This window comes from Corvus brachyrhynchos, unplaced genomic scaffold (genome assembly GCF_000691975.1).
Source record: "Corvus brachyrhynchos isolate BGI_N302 unplaced genomic scaffold, ASM69197v1 scaffold12, whole genome shotgun sequence".
In the NCBI taxonomy this organism is placed as follows: domain Eukaryota; kingdom Metazoa; phylum Chordata; class Aves; order Passeriformes; family Corvidae; genus Corvus; species Corvus brachyrhynchos.
The window spans coordinates 4,391,229-4,401,994 of record NW_008237885.1 but is presented as its reverse complement, the minus strand read 5'-3'; the positions used below and the strand labels follow the sequence as shown (position 1 = coordinate 4,401,994).

General features: G+C 36.3%; 1 long non-coding RNA gene across 1 annotated transcript; it reads right to left on the bottom strand.

Annotated features, from left to right (window-relative positions):
- Positions 1-6,348: 6,348 nt before the first annotated feature.
- On the bottom strand, positions 6,349-10,315 carry LOC108446312. The gene is made up of 3 exons (XR_001861465.1): positions 10,211-10,315; positions 9,780-9,890; positions 6,349-9,644 (listed from the first exon to the last, which is right to left on the bottom strand). It is a non-coding gene; the product is annotated as an uncharacterized LOC108446312 (long non-coding RNA).
- Between the last annotated feature and the right edge of the window lie 451 nt (positions 10,316-10,766).

The following is a 10,766-nucleotide window of genomic DNA, read 5'->3' as shown; positions in this document are numbered from 1 at the left end:
ATTTTAAGACCAGTTAAAATTAGGTGAGACATATAAGTTTATCATAAGGAGATTAGATAATGAAGAGGTAAAAACACATGGTTATACTCCAAAGTATGAAAGTATAACTTTTTAATTCAGTTCCAGTGACATTTTACAAGGAAGTGGTAAATATGGTGTGCAGTTCTTGTGGCTTAACATTAGAGAAAGTTTCTACAGATTGTAAAACTCAAATGTTCAGGAAAATAAGAACCTACCAAATAAGACAAATCAGAAAGTTTAGCAGAGTAATGTAAAATCTTAGGAGACATATTTTTTTTTTTCATCTCTATAAATATGCGAAGAATTAATAACTATCAGCACTGACACAAGAAGAAATAGGTATAAATTAATCAGGCTGTGACAGGTCAGTTGGAAAACCCAGAAAATTTACAATATATTCTTCCATGGTAAGAAATCAGGAAAACTCAAGTGTAACATAGGAGACATTAAATTTATACCAGCATCAGTAATACGATCAGCAGAGCCAGTTAAAGAGATGATTCCCTTCAGATATGTTTTTTTCTGAAACTTGTATTTCTTTCCATTTTTCAGGCTTAATTACTTCATACATTAAATTACCACTTTACTTGTCTCAAACCAAGTTATTTGTTATTTTACCTCAGCAATTTATTGAGCTACTTTAATGGTAATAGAACACGGTTAAATAAACCTCTTAATCTCAAATGAAGTAAAGTGTATAGAATATGTGTCTTTAAAGTATATAGGCATAGCTGTCAGACACCTAGATTGAATCATTCATGTATATATTTTATTCCTTACATGTGTAAAAGTTTGCAGTAGCAAAATCTTCAGTGGCTTTTTAATTTTTTTTTTTAATGCATTAGTGGCAAAGAGTTAAAAAGGAGAAGCAGTTGATAATAAAGAAGAAAGAATAAAAAATAAAATACATAGTATGCCAAATACAGTGCAGTCCCTACTTGACTCAGTCCTTTTCACTCAAAAGACTGCTCTCATATGTGAGTACAAAGATTATTCTGCTGAGAGTTTTTTCCATCTTTCTCATCCAAACAGGGATGCAAATAATTCTGCATTTTTTCCTGCTTCGTTTTTTTTCTTGAGAGATTTGAAATAGTGACATGTTTTTACTGCAGTGAGAATAAGCATTACAAGATGATCTGGTCAGTCACAAATTGCTTAGCTATATGTATTTAAAAAAAAAAAAAAATTGAAGCAGGACAAGTGCCTGCCTCATAAAACACATGTATTCTGCAGAATTTTTGTGCATGTATATATGTATATAGGCTCCACTGTCTCATTACCTTAGAAAATAATGCACCAGCTAACAATATGTGTCTTCCAGTTTAATGAGCCTGCAACTCACATGCCATATACATCCTGGTCTGCACAAGCGAGATCATCACTAGCAGGACCAGGATTTTGATACTTCCCCTTTGTTCAGCACATCTGGAGTGATCCAGATTTGTGTTCCCCATGGAGAAAAGCACTTTTATGTGCTAAAATAAGTCAAGTGGAGGTCATCAGGATAGTCATGGTTGGAGCACATTCTATAACCAGAAGCTGAGGGATCAGCCCTCAGCCTTGCCTCCAGATTCTTGGCTACTGTCTACAATTACCTCATCAGAGGACATAGAGAAGATGGAGTCAGACTCTTTTCAAAGTTTCACTGAGATAGGCTGTGTTAACACACACAACATAGAATATGGGACAGATACAAGAAAAATATGAACAATTTTTTCCCTTTTTTTCTAATGAGGATAGTCATATTCTGGAACAGGTAGCCCCAAGTGGCCCTGAGCAATCTCATCTGCCCAGAACTGCTTTGAGTAATGGATTGTTCTAACTGACTTGTGAAGATCCCATCCAATCTATTTTTTTCTATTTTCACGATTCATATTAAAAGTGCAAAAACTTTGGGTATCTTTTGTCTAAATTTATAACATATTTTAAAGAAACATAGTGTATGAGAAGAAATCATGTAAATATGTAGTTTTCCTTTTCAAATATTCTTTTTATCATTCATTTTTGTTTTGACATATAACTTTTAGGCAATTTTTTATCCTGAATAAACGTTATTACTTGTGCACTCTTAAAAGTATCTCAGCATGGTGTATTTCTACTACTTATTATGCATGACACCATTTATTTTTAAGAAAATACTTATCTTCTTTTGATAAAATTAATACTTTTAGTTCTTTAGCAGACTTTTTATGATTCTCTCTGAGTGATCAGCATTGCAACTTCCTTACAGGGAGCCTCTACATGGAGTAGATCTTTGCCAAACAGGACATAATCCCCAAATTTTGGTTTTTTTCTAGATATTATCTGAAGCTGTCAAATGGTCTGAGGAACTGACAGATAATCTACTGGTTTCATGTTACACTCAGTTTGGGAAATAAGGATAACATAATCTAATTTGTGCTTATCTGCTTTCAACTGTGATTTGTTCGCAATTTTTTTTCCCTTTGGTAAAGCAATTGGTCATGTTTATCTACGCAGATAATTCATTACTGCGGTATCAGAACAACTCTCATCAATCACTCCTTCACATTCTGCAATTCCGTGGTCACAATATTAAGAAATCCTTTGGCAAATTTATGGAGTCATTAATTTGAAGTGACCCCTTTGGTTTTAATAAGGTTGAATGAAAGGTACCAGAGCCAAATGTAGAACACTGACCTTGATGTTTCATATACAGACACACAGAGAAAAAATTGATAATGTATTTACTGTCAGAGTTTCTGGTAGACATTGGAAATCATTGATGTGTGTTTATCCAAGGTGGACTTGGGCCCAAAGTTCATAATGTAAGTAAAAATCCCCAAATTTCTAAGGTCTCAGATACTGGTGGGAGTTTTAGCAAAGAAAAATTTATTACCTAAACTGCTACATAGTTTCTTAATTTTCACACTAAACTTCCCTTGCTTATAAATAGCATATATAGATACAAGGATTAATTGCATTCAAAACACTATAGTTCTAGTTATCTCATTGGGGTGACTCTGAAAACATCTATAAAGTTGTCCTGGGTTGCAGTGTATTCTATTACCATCCCCATCAGCCGTTGAAATCAGGTGGGGCAGTGTTTCCTTGCCTCCTCCCCCCAGACTATCTTTCTGTTAATTGCCCATCATTGTCCTGCCGCCTGACTCAGAGATAACTCCCTCCGGACTATCTTCTGTTAATGAGCCTAATCAACACTTGGCCTCATGACTCGTTACCCCATTGTGAGATGCTCCACCCAGAGGGAGGAACCAAGCATCCCATCGTGGATATAATCTGAGGCTGAACACCAGAGACACGGGCTTCCCACTGGATTTCCAGAGGACAGGAGCTACACAGCCACCACTGGACTTCCTGAGGAAGAGCAGACTGTTTTACTACAGGATCACTGCTTCAGAGGACTGCAGCCACCATTCTACCAGACTGCTACCACCACCCTGCCTAACTGGGACTCAGGTTGTACCTTGACTCTGTCAGTTTGACAGTGTTTTCTTTTACCTTTTTTTTCCCTTTTCTTTAATTTCCATTAAATTGTTATTCTGACTTGGTGCCTCCCACTGGTTTGTTTTCAAACTAGTACAAAAGTTTAGAACAGGACTCAGAGTGTGATCCACTGCATTTTATGCAAAATTACACTTGTCTCTGGGAGGCTGCTTTTTTATCAGTTGCAGAGTTCTTAAATATTAATATATTAACTTCAGCACAAAAAGGAGTAATGTAAGCAGGAAATTAAAACTGTCTAAAAAAGAAAAGTCTGTAATCTAAGAAGAATGATGTTTGCAACTTAATTAAGCAAAGGAGGTTTTCAGATTCACAGAATATTTTGGCTTAGAAGGGATTTGTTTTGTTTGGTTTTTTTTTTTCCATTAAGAAATACATAATTTTTTTTAGGAAGTCACATAGGGTTATCATATTAACAGTCTTACATAATTTAACTGCATAAAACCATTGCCATTAGTCATTGTGTATGTCTTTTCCATATCTAGGAATGTCATTCAGCTGTATAATACTTGGAGAATTGTTTCACACTCTAATTCTTAGAAAATATTTTTTTTTTTTTAAGAATTGTTGTTTTTGAAACATTTTGGAGAGAAAAGTGGGAAAATAAATGCTGAAGAAGAATTAAAGGGATATTATTCTAAAGAAACTGGAAACCTGCCAGTAGTAATGAATAGCTTCAGAATACTGAAAATTAAAGGGAATTTATATGATTTTTTGAGGTGTATGCTGTGTGTCAAAAGATACATCACCAAATTCCATCTGTAAAATAAAGCTACTGTATTATTTTTCCATACCTCTTTTGATCACGCAACTAGGATCTCATTAATCTAGTGGATTAAACTTTAGCTGTAGCTGACCAGCCTTCTCAAAAATAAGGAAAAGAAAGGGAAAACATTCATTAGGAGGATGATAGTTTGATACAGCTACATGTATACAAAGTCCCTAGGACATTTTTACTGGTATCTTGACTTTGCCTGTCCTTTACTCACACACTCCAGAAACTTACATACGGTGTATTAGGACTGGGGATGATGTTTATTAGAAAGACATAGAGCTTTCTTTATATCCTCTCAGATTTCCTTTAAGTCAGGAAAGCTCTCCACAAAAGTTATGCTTTGTCTTCACATCACCAAATCAGCACTTTCACGGTGACCTACCAGTTAAGTAAAAAAATGTAATAGCTTGTGTAAAGTAGTGGTTTCATGTACTGCATTCAACTGCAGAAATAAAAGAATTATCCCCTCTCAACTCTCAAAAAAATTCAATGGTGCTTTAATAGTATTTGACCTTTCAGGAAAAGATACAGTCCACTTCTCTGCTGGATGCTAGACTCAGTGACACAGAAGATACCTGCCAGACTTCACAGTTTCCTAAGATTCATTATAACAAATGAAAAATACTGTGAAGAATAAAGCATCCTTAAGATAGATATCAAATATAGGTCTATTGAACCAAACTAACACTTGCAAAGTCCTGGTAGAATTTATTAAAAAAAAAAAATCAACATTATAATACTCCTGTTTCATACCCTACATAGATTCAGAAGGCATTAATTTGTTAACTTTCTGTATACAAGATGGTAGAAGCCCTTTGTGATGGAATTTGTTAGTCCAGAGGCACTAAATCAGATTGTGATCCCTATGGTCTCAATGTAAATATGAAATAATGGAAATAGGTTTAAAAATGAAAACATTTGAATTACAGTTATATATGTCCTACTAATTTGGAGTTCCTTGCTTTTATTTACTTAAATAAATCTTTCAGTTATCTCTGTAAATAATAAAATGTCAGATAATGCTTTGTGTCTTTAATTTAATTAGAGCTTCTATATGAAAAGATACTACTGTTTTGGAGACCAGTGCATTGGTCCCAGTTAACAACCATACACTGATACAGCTGCACACTCCCTCCTCCCTCCCATGGAACAGGGGAAAAATGGAAAGAGAGCCTTGCCTTGGAAGTGAGAAGTCTTGTGGATCAGGTCATGCAGGAACTCATGCCTTCTGATCAACGAATCAATACGATTACACAGAAGCTTCTTATTGTTTAAAATACCCCTGTGTTCACACATCTCACAACTCTGACATAATACCCTACTTATACACTTTGCTTACTTATACTTTTCACTTGCTTATCTTATACTACTTATACATATATACATCACTCTACTTATACCTTTTCTTACTTACACCTTTTACAACTTCTACATAACACAGTACTTATTCATTTTACTTACTTATACATAATACACTACTTATACATTTTACTTGTTTATACATACTTATACATATAACTCTACTTACACATTTTACAAATTTTACATAATGCAGTACATATACATTTTGCAACTGCCGTGCACAAGATCTCACATTGCTTGATTGGTTTCTCTGTTTTGTCTATGAGCTCCTCACACACTTTTCTGATGATACGATTGGTTTTAACCTAGTGCAGCACAGTCCTTTTCCATCTATTCCTTACTGTCTTGGTATTTAGTTTTCCATCTTCTTCTTTCCCAATTTAGCACAGTTTACCTTTCAGTCCTTGATGAATTCCTGAGGGCTCTAACCGGTAGGGCTCCAGATCCAGGCAAGCAGTGCCAAGATGATGGCAGCAATAAAACCCATCCAGTCATCAGCAGCCAAGTTAGTCTAGGAAACCCAAACAACAAGACAACAAAGGACAGGAACCAACTATAAACCTACCACACCTTTCCTACTTCTCTCCTCAGACCTTCAGACTGGAGCTTAAAAACCCTCTTGAGGCTGATGTGCTGCAGCTGAAGGTGGAAAGGCCAGGTGAAGCCAGTGAGGGTAATTCCAGCCTGGTCCCACTCTGAAGGTTCTGGTAAAAATAACTAAAAATGGTTTGGCTGGGGCACACTGTCAAGGTTCAAATACTTTACAACAAGGTCAGGTGTTTCAGGTCTGCCCCCTCCCAGTCTCTTGCCCACCCCAGCCTGCTCTCTGGGGAAGTGCAGAAAAAGGAGAAAGCCTGAGTGATGTGCAAGCACTGGTGATGACACCTCTGGAATACTGCACTGAGGTCCCTAATTCAGGAAGAATTTTGTGATATGAAAGAGATACATCATAAGGCTACCCAGCTTATCAAGTGTCTAGATTGTGTGTTCTGCATCAGACAAGGAGAAGGAGCTGGGGTTGCTTAGTCTCCTGAAGAGGAGGCTAAGGGGTAATTTCACAGCAGTCTACTATTACCTGAGAGGGAGTTACAAACGTGAGAATGGCCAGATGCAGCAAAGACATATGGGCAAAAACTGTGGCTTGAAACGCTCATATGAGGACTTAGGAAAATAATTGTATCTAAAAGGGTAGTGCAATACTTAAATGGGTTGCCCCGAACAATCCTGGGCTCTGCACCTCTGGAGGTCTACGAGACTCAGCCAAAGTCACAGCCAACCTGATCTCATGCTGGCAAACAGGTCTAATTTGGACAAAACATTAACAAAATGGCCTTTAGGAATATCTTTAAAACATTTTTTTATAACTCCCTGACTATCTGTTTCTTGGGTTTATATTATAAACATCAGGAATTGTTCATTGCTGCTGACAGCAGCTTGGAACCCCTTTTCCTAAAATTTACTTTGAAAAGAAATTACTGGTTTCTAAAGAGTAAGGTGTCTAAAGAAACATATATTTAAAACTTTCAAACCAGAGCCCTGAATGTATCTAAGCACAGTCAAGAACTGGAAATTTTATCTACCATTTCAGTTTCAGAATGTTTCAATATGTTAAAGACAAGATATGCTGTCAAGATAGTGCAGGATCACCAGTGCACATAACAGTCTGTGTTATCTGTTATGTCAATACGGAAGGCGTTTCAGTTCCTGGGACTCCTGATACAGGATCTTTCAGGAACATTAATTGAGTAAAAAATAATTTTAAAAAAATTTAAAAAACAAAAAAGAAGGAAAGATTATTCAACATCAGGTTTGTCACTGTCACATCAGTTTAAAGCTGAATTATTTTATTTCATTAACAGGAAGATAATATGAGAGGCTAATTCTTTTTATGAGTGATTTTGAATGGAATCAACTTGAATTAGAACTTGAGCTGAAATAAAAAACAACCTATAAGCAATTTTTTTTAATCCTGATCTTTTGTTTATTTGAACAGGCTGATGATCCTTAATCAAAACTTTCTTCAAATTAAAGTAACAAATTCATTCACGAATGTGTAAATGGTTTGTTTATAAGATATTTGTAAATAGCACTGAGGATCTAAGAAATCAAATATGCCGCTGTTGCAATATGTTTCTCACTTTAAAGATGTATTAGGCTCTATCTTCCTATGGAAAACTATGAGGTTTATTAAAAAAAAAAAAAAACAAACCCAAACATGCAATGAGGGGAAAAAATGTTCAAAATGCTTCAAGCACTTTTCTGATTCACATCACTTACTTTTGTTAGTTTGAATGGATCAAATGTAGCCTTAAAAAGCAGAAGTCTTGTAGCTGTATGAGCATCTATCCTCCAACAAAGATGAGGTCTTCTGTACCCCGGGTGGATGCAGATGGCTAACATGGACAGGAGGAGATGGGGGAGGTGCAGTAGAACTGAGCCACATGCTTATTATCAGAGAGATTTGAGGGAACACAGATATAGTCCTGTTACCCCTGTTTTCTATTTACAAGCTAAGATCAATCATCTGTTTGCATACAGAAAGCTGAATGGCTATGAAAGCCATGCTGACTCCCTATAAAGAGGAAAGAGACCTCTGAGTCAGGTACTCTTAAACACTTTAAATGGTGTGAGATACCTAAATGCCCATTTTCAGATTTCTGAATTACCCAGTAATTGCAATGCTTACACTCAGCTCTGAGATCTGATTCTGCCTTCTAATGGCCAATCTTTTGCTCTCAGACTGGTGACATACAATCACAAAGCAGCATAATCTGTTAAGATGCCAAATCTGAAAAACTGATGCAGTTACCTCTTTCTAGAATTAGAGCATTTGATTGTTGAAGAAGGGGATTGAAAAAAAAAATCTGGGAATTTAGACTAGCACAGCTGCTGCTGTTGTTAGTGAGGGAAAGAACATGAAATGTAAAAGAGGATGGTGAGTTAGTTTCACTGACAGGGCATTCAAGCTGATTTCCAGTTGTTCTGCCCTGAATAAATGTACTGATACTGCAGTAAAGACTTCACAATGATTTCCATGTCTCATACTTGGCTTTGTCACCCATACACATCAGCTGAATGCTGGAAATAAAACTAATTAAAATCCTGCCCCTTTTCACAGTAAGAAAAGATTTAAAACAACCATCGCAGTCTTAAGCCAAAATAATTATAAAATGCAAATCTGTATCAGATATATTGGTGTATTGCAATCATTAATGTTTATAGCCAATAGAAACTTAATTTCAAAATCACAGTTTCATTTATATTAGCTGCACTTCTCAAAAAGAATATCTTTCACGTGAAAGTCCTAGCTTTCAAACTTTTCAAGCCTTGCAACCCCGACATTATCATGCTTCCTGCAGACTTCTGCTCCTGTTGTAGTAACATAGGGATGAAAAGGACTTCATGGATTACTGAGTCTCGTCCCCTGCTGTGTATATAATCCTGAGTCCACTGAAATCAGTGAGAGTTTTAGCTTTTTCTTCAATGGGAACATGATTAGGCCTAGAGTATCTCAAAAATGTTCAAATGAAAGTTGGGGTTTTTTTGCACATTTTTCCAATGACTTATTAAAGATAGTATTAAAAGGTCTTAAATTCCAAATGTAATTGGTTCAGTGTGGTTGCAATTTGTTTCTAAACTCCTTATTCTATGAAGAAAATCTGAAAATAAAGAATTTATTCTTGTTCATGTCTACCCATGAAAGGTCAAAGCACACTGAGCTTACATGTCTCAAGCAAAGGACAGGCTAGAGGCAAAGAGGCACAGTGTTTAAGCTGATTTAACTCTTCATAACCATAATGATCCAGGGAATCGGAGTAACAACAGTTACAGATGATATTAATACGGGAAATAAATGCTTACTGCCCTTGAAGATCTGTGTTTGTCTTGCTCTGTTTCCTTAATTAGTTTAAAGATAAAAGATTAGTCCACTGGATTAATCTTCCAGATCCACATTTTCAGAGTGAAGCGGATATATATCTCAGTACTCTCTCACATCTTCGAGCTGTATTGGGAAAGAAAGACAGCAAAGCAGAGTGAAAACATGTGCTAGCTTACAAAACCTGCTGAAACAGTTGGTATTTCCCAGTTTATTTAAAACTAAAATTTATTTGAGCTAACATCAGTTATCTAAACTTACTTGTCTGGTCAGAGGCAATGGAATTTCCTTTATATGATTAACAGAGAGAAGTGGAACACCTTGGGAATTGAAATCAACATAAACACCTGTATTAGATTGCAAGGATTCATCCTATCAGAGAAAAAAAACAAAACAACCAAACAATCAAACAACCAAACATCCAAAACCAACAAAACCCCCAAGCATCAGATTTTAATGATAATATTTGGGGGTTTTTTTAGAATGCAAAATAACCAAACTGATAAAATGTATTAGCTTATAGGGTTACTTTATAATTTTAAATTAGGCCAGTATATTTAGCACACCAACACCTTTAAAGATTTATGAAAAACCTAGTATAAATTCCAAACAAATGTGTGTCATTTTTCCACAAAACAGAAAAAAATTGTAGAAATATAGCTAGTTGAGATGTCTTCTGTGGAGATACTTACAGTTTTTTACCGGCTAGTCTCGTAGTTCAATGCTTTAGAAAGCCTCGGGCAGCCTAGAGAGGTAGCACAGGCAATCCAGCATTTCAGTAGCTCTAAAAGCGGCCAATAGTAGCTGCAAAGCTGATACCACCAGCAGAAGTGAAGAGGGAGAAATATAGTCTTTGGTTTGCCTAATTCCTGCAATTAGAAGCTTTCAAGCAGAAACAGAAACACACAGATGTTCACAGAAGGATTGCAAAGCCAAAGAGCATGGGCCCCCTCTCGGGCCCTTTCTTTTATTTGGAGAAGGGGAAAGGGGAGGACTGTGGGCGGACCTGGGCTGACCGACCAATCAGACACTGCTAAAGAGTCTGAGCTACATTTGTTTTTGCCCGAGCTTGCAACAAAGGAGTTCAGGAGCACATGGCAGAGACAAGTGTCTTGGGAAGGGGGAAGGGGAGCTTGGAACAGGCAGCAAGAGTCTTCAATACTAGAACAGGTGTAGATTAATAGCCACTAATCTTCACCAGCATGAAAACTGATTTACTACAGTTTCTAAATCAGCAGTTTATGGAGG